Source organism: Lepus europaeus, chromosome 2 (assembly GCF_033115175.1).
Source record: "Lepus europaeus isolate LE1 chromosome 2, mLepTim1.pri, whole genome shotgun sequence".
Classification (NCBI taxonomy): domain Eukaryota; kingdom Metazoa; phylum Chordata; class Mammalia; order Lagomorpha; family Leporidae; genus Lepus; species Lepus europaeus.
Window position 1 is genome coordinate 82,020,593 of NC_084828.1, and position 10,795 is coordinate 82,031,387.

The following is a 10,795-nucleotide window of genomic DNA, read 5'->3' on the forward strand; positions in this document are numbered from 1 at the left end:
ACCATTTATCAAGGAAGACCTTTCTCTCTGTCTCTCTCTCTCACTGTCCACTCTGCCTGTCAAAAAAAGAAGAAGAAGAAGAAGAAGAAGAGGAAGAAAAGAAAGAAAGAAAGAAAGAAAGAAAGAAAGAAAGAAAGAAAGAAAGAAAGAAAGAAAGAAACCATTTATCATGGCTCCCTGTGCTGCAGAGATTAAGGGACCAGCTCATGCTAACCAAACTCAACAACAGAGTGAAAATACCACCCAGAGTACTAAAGTTTGAGTATCGGCACTCTGTGTAAGAAACTCAACAGATAGGCCAATGTTGTGGAGCAGTTAAGTCACCACCTGCAACGCCAGCATCCCATATGAACACCAGGTCAAGTCTCAGCTGCTCCACTTCCCATCCAGCTCCCTGCTAATGGCCTGGGAAAGCATTGAAGGATGGTGCAAGTGGGAGACCCAGATGGAGTTCCTGGCTCCTAGCTTTGTCCTGACCCAGCTCTGGGTGTTGCAGCCATCTGGGTAGTAAACCGGTGGATAGAAGATCTTGCTCACACTCTATAACTCTGCCTTTCAAATAAATAAAATAAGCTCAACAGAATAAACTATTCCCAGGAGCTTACATGATGTTCATGGACTTGGAGCCAGGGCAGTTGGTTGGAGTGATCTTTCGTACTGCTTTTGAAAGCAGAAACTTTTCTGGTTGTTGTGCAATACAAATTGTACCTGTTTCATTTCATGTCTAAGGAGAAAAGGAGGACATGTGATTTGAAAAAGAAAGAGGAAGTGCACACAACCTCTGTGAGTTCAAAGAGTTTCCGCCTGCAGACCAGCTGGCTGACAGATCAGTGCATCCTTCCCCACGGAGAGGAGCTGCACAGCCTAGTGGTCCAGATCCTGGGCGCTGATGTCTGGTGACATGCAGATTCCACCACCCGTGACTCTGAGTGAGGTACATAACTGCTTTGACCTCTGTTTCCTTACCTGTACAATGGGAGTAATACTAATGCTAACATCTCCGCTATGAACTGTAGTTCATGCTCTCGCTCTCTTTCTCTTTCTTTCTCTCCCCCTCTCCTCTCTCCCTTTATGCCACATAAAGACACATCTAGAAGACCAGGGTGAATGTTTGGGTCAGGGTTGGGACATGGCTTTGAACACCCATATCCCATATTGGAGTGCCTAGGTTTTGAGTCCTGGGTCCAACTGCAATCCCAGCTTCCTGCTGATGGGCATCCTATAGGAATAAGCAGATGATGACTTAAGTGCTTAGCTCCTGCAAACCACCTAGGAAACCCAGATTGAGTTCTGGGCTCCTGGCTTTGGTCCAACCCAGTCCCTGGCTGTTGTGGGCATTTGGGGAGTGAAATGATAGATGGGAGCATGTTTCTCTCTCTCTCCGCCCCACCCCCCATTTCCTTTTCCGATAAAATGGAAATAAATTGTTTAAGGCAGCTGTATGCTAGCTAGGAAGAGAGCTCTCACCAGAAACTTACCATGCTGGCACCCTGATCTTGGATTTCCCAGCCTCCAGAACTGGGAGAAAAAGAAATCTATTGTTTCCATCACCCCATCTACAGGTGGTTTCCTAAAGCAGCCCGAGCTGACTAGGACCATCTCCGTGTGAGAGTGATGGCCAGCATTAAATGGGATGGTACGTTTTGAGCACTTAGACTTCTGTCTGACCCGTGACACAGGAAGTGCTTGGCACCTGTCAGTCATTGCTGTTGAAGGGCGGGGATTGGCTGTCAGGTGAAATGGATGCCGATGTATGGCCTGGGCACTTAACAGCTGGACAGCTCTAGGGACACAGCAGCCACCACTTTGGAAGATGTCTGACATATTTCTCTGGGCGAATTCCAGCTCTGTCTCTCAAATGATGCCGAGTTTTCTAATAGGATCCTGGTTCAGAGAAACCTAAGTGTCAATGGAGAGTCCCGAGAACATTACCTGGAGTCAGCAGCCTATGGGGCTGGCGTGAGTGGGCAGGTGCTTCCACGCCTCTCCTCCCAGGGGCTTCCCTGGCCACTGCACAGACTGGCAGGCCCTCTGCCCTTTCGCGCTGCTGAGTTCCCTTCGTTGCCCCTACATCGTGATTTGTTCTGTGTTGTTTGTACCTCACAAGAATGTGAGTGGCACGAGGAGTTGATTCTTTTTTTCCCCTCCTGTATCCCCAAGATTTGAACACTGCCTGGCACATTGGTTGAGTGTGTGGATGCATTTATTGGCATCAGACTTTGAATCCCGGCTCTGGCCCTTGGTGTGTGTGTGTGATTTGAGCAAACTACTTTGTTAAGCCTCCGTGTTCTCATCTGTGAAATGAGAATTGGATGAAAATGTGTGGGAAGCGCTGGCCTCCGGTTAGAGCTGAACAAGTGCCTGCTGTTTTCATTTTCTCTTTGTAACCCTGATGTGCAGGGAATGGAAGAAGGGTAATTTGTTTCCCTGAAGCACAAGAAAGACACTCCCTCAGTAAGCCTGAAGCTACAGCTACTGGGATGAAAAGGACTAGCCCCAGGAGACTGGGAGCAGGGGAGAAGGGCCCCTGGGAGCAATACTGATCCTGCGAGAGGGAGGCAGCCAGAAGCCAGGGCACTTACATTTCCCCACTGGAGGAATAAGGAGATGGACCCACGATTTCTCAACGAAAAAGAAAGCCAGGCAGAAGTACAGGGGTAGAGGGGGGAGGGAGGGAATTTTGGGAAGAGGAAATGTTCATGTTCACAGTTGATGAGACAGCGTTTCAGGGGCTCGGGGGTCCCTTTCCTCCTCCGGTTCAGGCAGAAATCCTCTGGCAATCTCCCACTCCAATGTGGAGTCTCAGCTAAAGGGCTCCGAGAGAGCTGCCTGTCACAGGAAATTTCCCAGCGGAGCTCAAAGCCTGACGTGGGAGGAAAAGACACACACGCAGCCTGCGTTGGTCTCTGAGGGGAGGAAGGAGCGGGGAGAGGAGGAGCAGCTGCCCTGCTCAGATTTCCATTGTTTGCTTTCCCCAGCACTTTTCTCCCGAATCTCTATTGAACTTAAAAGAATTTCACTTAAATACCCAGTAGGTGGTAAAATGAGCTCTTAAAACTGTGCTACGAGATAAGAACACCTGTTCCTTCAGTGTGATACATCCATCTTGTCTGGTTTTAGCCTTCTTGGCCTGTGCAGGCAGCACTGTGCTCCCAGAAGCCCATTAAAACGCTGAGGTTCAGGGGCCAGCAGCGTGGCCCAGTGGGTTAAGTTGCCACTTGCAACACCAGCATCCCATATCAAAGTGCCAGCTCAAGTCTCAGCTGCTCTGCTTCCAGTTCAGCTCTCTGCTACTGCACCTGGGGAGGCAGAGGAAGATGGCCCAAGGACCTGGGTCTCTGCCACACGTGGGAGACCCAGATGGAGTTCTAGGTTCCTGGCTGCAGCCGGGCCTATCCCTGGCCGTTGCAGACATTTAGGAAGTAATCCAGGAAATGAAGATTCTCTCTCTCTCTCTCTCTCTCTCTCTCTCTCTCTCTCCCTCTCCCCCTTTGCCTTCTAAATAAATAGATACATTTAAAAAAAAAAAAAAAGCCCAGATTCCGCTGAAGTCACATGACCTTTCTGGCATCAGGTGGTGAATGCCAGGGGTTGCCATGGGAAAGGAGAGGAAGAAAAGGCACTCATGCTTGTTATCATGAAATCACAGCCATGTGAATCCTGGGAGCACTCATGCATCAGCTTCCAAAAGGGCTGAGAATCTGTTGTTCCCGCCAGCTGAGTCCATTGACAGGAGATGCTAATTTGCTTGAGAATACATATGCATGTATCTATTTTGAAAAATCTACATCCCCTCACTACAATCCAAAAGCAAATACTGAGGCCAGCACTGTGGTGTAATAGGTTAGGCCTGCACCTGCAATACCAGCATCCATATGGGTGCCAGTTTGAGTCCTGGCTGCTCCACTTCCAATCCAGCTCTCTGCTATGGCCTGGGAAAGCAGTAGAAGATGGCACAAGTCCTAGGGCCCCTGCACCCATGTGGGAGACCCAGAAGAAGTTCCTGGCTCCTGGCTTCGGATCGTCCCGGCTCAGGTTGTTGTGGCCATCTGGGGAGTGAATCTGTTAATGGAAGACTTCTCTCTCTCTCTGTAACTCTGACTCTCAGATAAACAAACAAATCTTAGGGGGAAAAAAAGCAAATAGTGAATAGTACCCTTCAATATGTGCTCCACGTAATATTTCAGGATAAGGTATTATTTGACTTAAAGTTTTTCTTGCTGTGATACATTTGGAAAACGCTACCTTTCTCTGTTTTTGAAGACTGGTTCCTTTATTTGCAGAACTTCTTGGAGGATTTCCTATGCAAATGTACATCATGAATCTTTTTTGTAAGGGAGATAGAAGGTTGAGGCAGAAAGTCCCCAGCAGGGAGGGAGCTGCACTTGGCGAGGCCTCGGCTGTGAAAAGATGTTGGCACTTCTCATCCGGAATTCCAGATAAAAATAACAGCACCTGTGAACAATGACAGGGAGCCCAACAGTCCTGCTTACCCCCAAAAAAGCAGCTTTGAAATGTCGTACATGAAACTTGAAGCCTCTGGTGGGCCTGGGCTTTTACTGGCCTGGTGCACAGTCGGCTCACCTGCTCCTAGGGTAGAGAAAGGCCCTGAGGACCCCCTGCTGCTCCACCCTGGCACGAGCAGACTTGGTTCGGTCAATTTTCCATCTGTGAGAGGAGACTTGAGATGGTGCACCAGTGGGAGGAGAACTAAATGTGCCAGCCATTGAGGATGAGTCCAAGGCAACAGGAAGTTGGCTGCACGGATGCTGGCTGCTTATTTGATGGTTTTGCCTTGGGCCCAGGATGTTGAATAATTTCTATGGATTCTGGGCTTAAGGTCTCCTTTTCCTTTGGGGGCTATGTTTGCATTGACAGGATCTGTCAACCTTCAATAACACAAGAACAGGAAGTATCTCTTTCACGTAGGAACTTCTCCCTCACAACTCCCACCCTAGTTGTAGACAAATTTCTGGATCTGTGGGTTACCTTAGCGCTGACGGGTAGCTTGGTGCGGAGTGGACCTGCTAACTGCTGTGGAAGGAAGGGGTAGTGGGGGCCTTTCTGAGGGCCTGGTGTCCACCCCAGCCTTCAGGCCAGCCCTCAGCAGGGTGCCGTTCTCTGTGCTGCCTCTGAGGGAGGCTGCTGAGCCCCAGGAACCCCGTGCCAAGTGTGATGGTGGCATTTATGATATGGTCACTCACACAGGGCTGGGAGAGCAAATTCGCTCCTATTCCCTCCCATCAGCCACCAGCCTCCACGAAGGGCAATTATTTCTATTTTTCTAAATACCAAACTAGTAAAGAAGGATATGTGGGTTTTTTTTTTTTTTAAAGATTTACTTTATTTATTTGAAAGTCAAAGTTACACAGAGAGAAAAGGAGACAGAGAGAGATCTCCCATCTGCTGTTTCACTCCCCAGAGGGCCGCAGTGGCCGGAGCTGGGCCAGGGGGAAGCCAGGAGTCTGGAACTCCATCCAGGTCCAATCACTTGGGCCATCTTCTGCTGCTTTCCCTAGTTTCCACTGTTTTCCTGCATTAGCAGGAAGCTGGATTAGAAGCGGAGCAACCAGGACTCGAACTGGCACTCTGGTGTGAAATGCTGGCCTTGTAGGCAGCAGCTCAGGTCACCACACCACAGTGCTGGCCTCAAAGAAGAATATGTAAAGGGAGACAAATCTCTTGTAGTCTGGGTGGAAGCCGGAGAAGGCTGCACCTATGAACACAGGGAACACAGGAAAGGCCAAGTGCCTAAGGGTGGATAAAGTAACTTCCCACGGCCCACTGGTTGGTAAAGAGCTAGAGGTTTGGTAATATGCGTCATCATCAGGAATGAAGTAAGAATACACAGGAGAGTAGGCCGGCGCTGCGGCTCAATCGGGGCACCGATCCTGTCCCGGTTGCCCCTCTTCCAGGCCAGCTCTCTGCTGTGTCCCGGGAGTGCAGTGGAGGATGGCCCAAGTCCTTGGGCCCTGCACCCCATGGGAGACCAGGAGAAGCACCTGGCTCCTGCCATCGGATTAGCATGGTGCACCGGCAGCAGCGCGCCTACCGCGGCGGCCATTGGAGGGTGAACCAACGGCAAAAAGGAAGACCTTTCTCTCTGTCTCTCTCTACTGTCCACTCTGCCTGTCAGAAAAAAAAAAAAAAAAAAAAAAAAAAAGAATACACACGAGAATGAGGGTGAAGTTGAGTCAGATTCACCCAAATGGTGCCAATGAAGAGCAACCCGAAGATGAACTATGGAGAGAGTTATGATTTCGCACTTCCTGGGGAGTTCAGTTCATCTTCCTGGACTCAGATAAGATCAGCCTGGAGGCAAAAGCTAAGACAGTCTCAGGTTTTCAAAGACCATGAATGTCAGCTCTTATTGCTGCTGTCTTCATTGAACAAATGCTTGCTGCGTGCATTACATGCCAAGTGCTTTGCTATGTATGGAAGATACAGCCAATAAACAAAACACCATTTCTGCCCTTAGTCTATGGGTAGAGTCAGAAGACAGATATTAATCACGAAATTAAAAATAAACAGAAGTGCTAAGATACGAGGGTACTTCAAATGGGGGCAGGCATTTGCCACAGTGGTTAAGATCCTGCTTTTTTAATTTAATTTTATTTTTTTTTAAAAGAGGCAGAGGCAGAGAGAGAGAGAGAGAGAGAGAGGTTTTCCATCCGCTGCCTCACTCCCCAAATGGCTGCAACAGCTAGAGCTTGTGCTGATCCAAAGCCAGGAGCCAGGAGCTTCTTCCAAGTCTCCCACATGGGTGCAGTGGCCTAAGGACTTGGGCTATTTTCTGCTGTTTTCCCAGGCCATAGCAGAGAGTTAGACTGGAAGTAGAGCAGCCAGGACTTGAACCAGCGCCCATATGAGATGCCAGCAGCACTGCAGGTGGTAGCTTTACTCACTAAGCCACAGTGCTGGCCCCCTAAGATGTTCCTTGGGAAAGTGGCATCCCATATCGACTGCCTAGGCTCCTGATTCCACGTCCCTGATATTGTGCACCCTGCAGGCAGCAAGTCATAGTTCAAGAAGTTGGGTCCTTGCAACCCACTTTGAAGACACAGATTGAGGTCTAAGCTCTTGGCCTTGGCCTGGCCTGACTGAGCTCTTTCTACTGTGGACATTTGGAGAGTGAACTGGTAGATGGGAGATCTCTCCGTCTCTACTCTTTATTTCTCTGTCTGCCTTTCAAATAAAAAAATACACTTTTAAAAAGAAGTTTGTGGGGGCCAGCATTGTGGCATAGCTGTCAAACCACTGCCTGGGATGTCAGCATCCTGTGTGGCTAAAGGCTCATGTCCCAGCTGCTCCACTTTGGATCCAGCTCCCTGCTATTGTGCCTGAGGAAGCAGCGGAAGATGGCCCAAGTGCATGGACCCCTGCACCCATGTGGAAGACCTGGAAGAAGCTCCTGGCTCCTCCTAGCTTCAACCTGGCCTAGCCCTGGCTGTTGTGACCATTTGGGGAGTGAACCAGGGAATGGAAGATCTCTTTGTCATTCTCTCTCTCTGTCTAACTCTGCCTTTCAAAGGAATAAATCAATCTTTTTTTTTTTTTTAAAGTTAGTGGAAAGGTGGAAGTAAAAGACAAGCTTATTTTGGTGCAAAATGATTTTGAAATCTGTGTGTAGATATTTTCATAGTACCATTTTCTTTGAACTTTTTGAAGACCCTTTGTACATATGGAGACCATAAAGAAAGGGGTGGGTGGGATCTTGCTTAATGTAGTGAACAGGGAAGCCCCTCTTGGAAGGATGAGTTGAAGGCAGCATAGGGCGATGTTCTGGGTAGAGGGAAGAACATGACCAAAGATGAGAGTGAAGTAGTGTGAGTTGAACTTTAGGAAGGCCGAGGTAGTCAGAGCACAAAATTCAAAAGGAATGCAACACAGTATTCTAAACAGGCAGCCAAGGGTCAGGTGCAGGAAATTTGGACTATTTCCTATGTCTAAGAGGAACCACTGAATGATTGTAAATGAATGAACTGTTAGGGTTACTTAATGGAGAAGGATATGCTTTCTAGACCCAGCTTCTGCCTGACCTATGTACACCCTTGGCCTAAAGACTTTCTTTCTTTCTTTCTTTCTTTCTTTCTTTCTTTCTTTCTTTCTTTCTTTCTTTCTTTTTTTTGACAGGCAGAGTGGATAGTGAGAGAGAGAGAGACAGAGAGAAAGGTCTTCCTTTTTGCCGTTGGTTCACCCTCCAATGGCCGCTGCGGCCGGCGCACTGTGCTGATCCGAAGCCAGGAGCCAGGTGCTTCTCCTGGTCTCCCATGCGGGTGCAGGGCCCAAGGACTTGGGCCATCCTCCACTGCACTCCCAGGCCATAGCAGAGAGCTGGCCTGGAAGAGGGGCAACCGGGATAGAATCCGGCGCCCCGACCGGGACTAGAACCCAGTGTGCCGGCGCCGCAAGGCGGAGGATTAGCCTGTTGAGCCACAGCGCCGGCCTTTTTTTTTTTTTTTTTTTTTCTTTCTTTTTTTATATTGTTGGATATCAAATGGAGATATGACCTGTGGATCCTCTTTTAGGTCTTGCAAGCCATAAGATACACACAGAAACTTCTAGAAATAATGTCTTTTTCCTGGATCACTGAAAGACAGTATGTGGTGAATCCATATAGGGCCTGTTTGCCTTTCTCCATTTCCTGACTGCTTGATCAGAAAGAGGCACATGAATTTTCTCCTACTTGTTTCCGTCTTCTCCTTCACCAGTGCGATAACCTTGGAAGTGGAACTGGACAATGGTATAGCCTGGTGAGAACTTGCTCAACACAATGGACATGGCATAAAGGGACGTTCAGCTCCTTGTTTGTATCTCCAGGGACAATTTTGGCTTTGCTGAAAGCAGTTCTTTCTATGGCAATTATAGTTCATGTCTCACAAGCTGTTAGACGATTTGCCTGCAGTACAACCTATTTTAGCTTTCTTAGCCATTTCTAATGTTTCAGAATTTAAATCATCATTTAAATTTGTGTGTTCTAGGAAGAGAATTGAAGGAGGCATTTCACAGCCCAGTAGTATCAATCCATGTTAGAGACACACAATTGAGATGGTGTCCTTGGCCATGCACTCTGATTCTACGTGTTTTCCATCCTGGAGGGCTTGAGGCAACAGTTCCCATGTTGTTCCTGACAATTTGAGTCGCCCTTTGCAGATCCAGCACTGTTGGATGCCAAGCTGCTCACTACTTGAAATGTCTAGTCAGGCTAGAGCCAGCGAGGCCTCTGATTTCCAGTCTTCCCTAGGCCTCTCTCATGGTATCACACTCAATTGCCTGCTCAGCTTTTAAACAGGAGCCAGAGATCAAATGTGGGACAGCCCTTGTCTGTTGAACAAGATACAAAGGAAATATTAGCATCGTTATTCCATATCTCTTGTCAGTGAAAAGACATTGTGTGATGACCCTCTGAAGGGCGGAAGGCAACAACATTTTGTCCTTGTTGCCAACAAGAGTCAAAGATGCATGGCCAGCGCCGTGGCTCAATAGGCTAATCCTCCACCTGCGGCGCCAGCACACCGGGTTCTAGTCCTGATTGGCACGCCGGATTCTGTCCCGGTTGCTCCTCTTCCAGGCCAGCTCTCTGCTGTGGCCAGGGAGTGCAGTGGAGGATGGCCCAAGTGCTTGGGTCCTGCACCTGCATGGGAGACCAGGAGAAGAACCTGGCTCCTGCCTTCGGATCAGCGCGGTGCGCCGGCCACAGCAGCCATTGGAGGGTAAACCAACGGCAAAAAGGAAGACCTTTCTCTCTGTCTCTCTCTCTCAATGTCCACTCTGCCTGTCAAACAACAACAACAACAACAACAACAAACAAGAGTCAAAGATGCACATGCTGCGCAGGTTCAGGAAAAGGAGTACAGTAGACCAGGTGGGGACTGTGGCGAAGGGGAGAATGTGTGCCCCACCTGCAGGGGACCCAGTGCTTCACTCCCACAGATGGCTGCCAGGAGGAGCCGGAAATGTAGGTTTGAATGTGAAAAGCCCCTCAAGTTTAAAATGTTCTCCACTATTTTTTAAAAAGATTTATTTATTTGAGAGGCAGAGGCAGAGGCAGAGAGATAGAGAGAGAGAGAGAATGAGAGAGAGAGAGAGAGAAGCCCTCCATCTGATGGTTCGCTCCCCAGTTGGCCACAATGGCCGGAGCTGCGCAGATCTGAACCCAGGAGCCAGGAGCTTCTTCTGGGTCTCCCACGCAGGTGCAGGGGCCCAAGGGCTTGGACAATCCTCTTCTGATTTCCCAGGACATACCAGGGAACTGGATCAGAAGTGGAGCAGCTGGGTCTAGAACCCACACTCATGTGGATGGCAGCACTACAGATGGTGGCTTTACCAGCTATGCCACAGCGCCTACCCCCAGCACTATTTTTTTTTTTTAATGTTAAATATTATAGGGATCCAGACCAAAACCTGCTTGTGTGCAGCTTACACTCAGGAGTGCCAGTTTGGATTCTCTTGTATCTGGTCTGTTCTCACTGCAAATCTACTACGAGGGGAAAAGCACCCTATCCCTGAGAGGGACCGATGGTATCGAAGTGTAAATCTCCAAGTAGAGGGGGCACTTTTGGAGGAGGGTTTCAGAAACAAAATCTTGCCATTCCTTCTCTCCCAGGCATATGTGGGGCCAAAGGAGAGGTGGAGATGGTAGCCATGTTAATTTGCTGGGGCTGTCAGAGCAAACTGCCACAGACCAAGTGGTAGGCTGGTAGCCTGGGGGTGGGTGGGGACGAGGTTGGTTTCTCCCTGGCTGGTGGATGGCCATCCTCTCCCTGAGACTTCATGTAGTCTTCCTTCTGTGCCT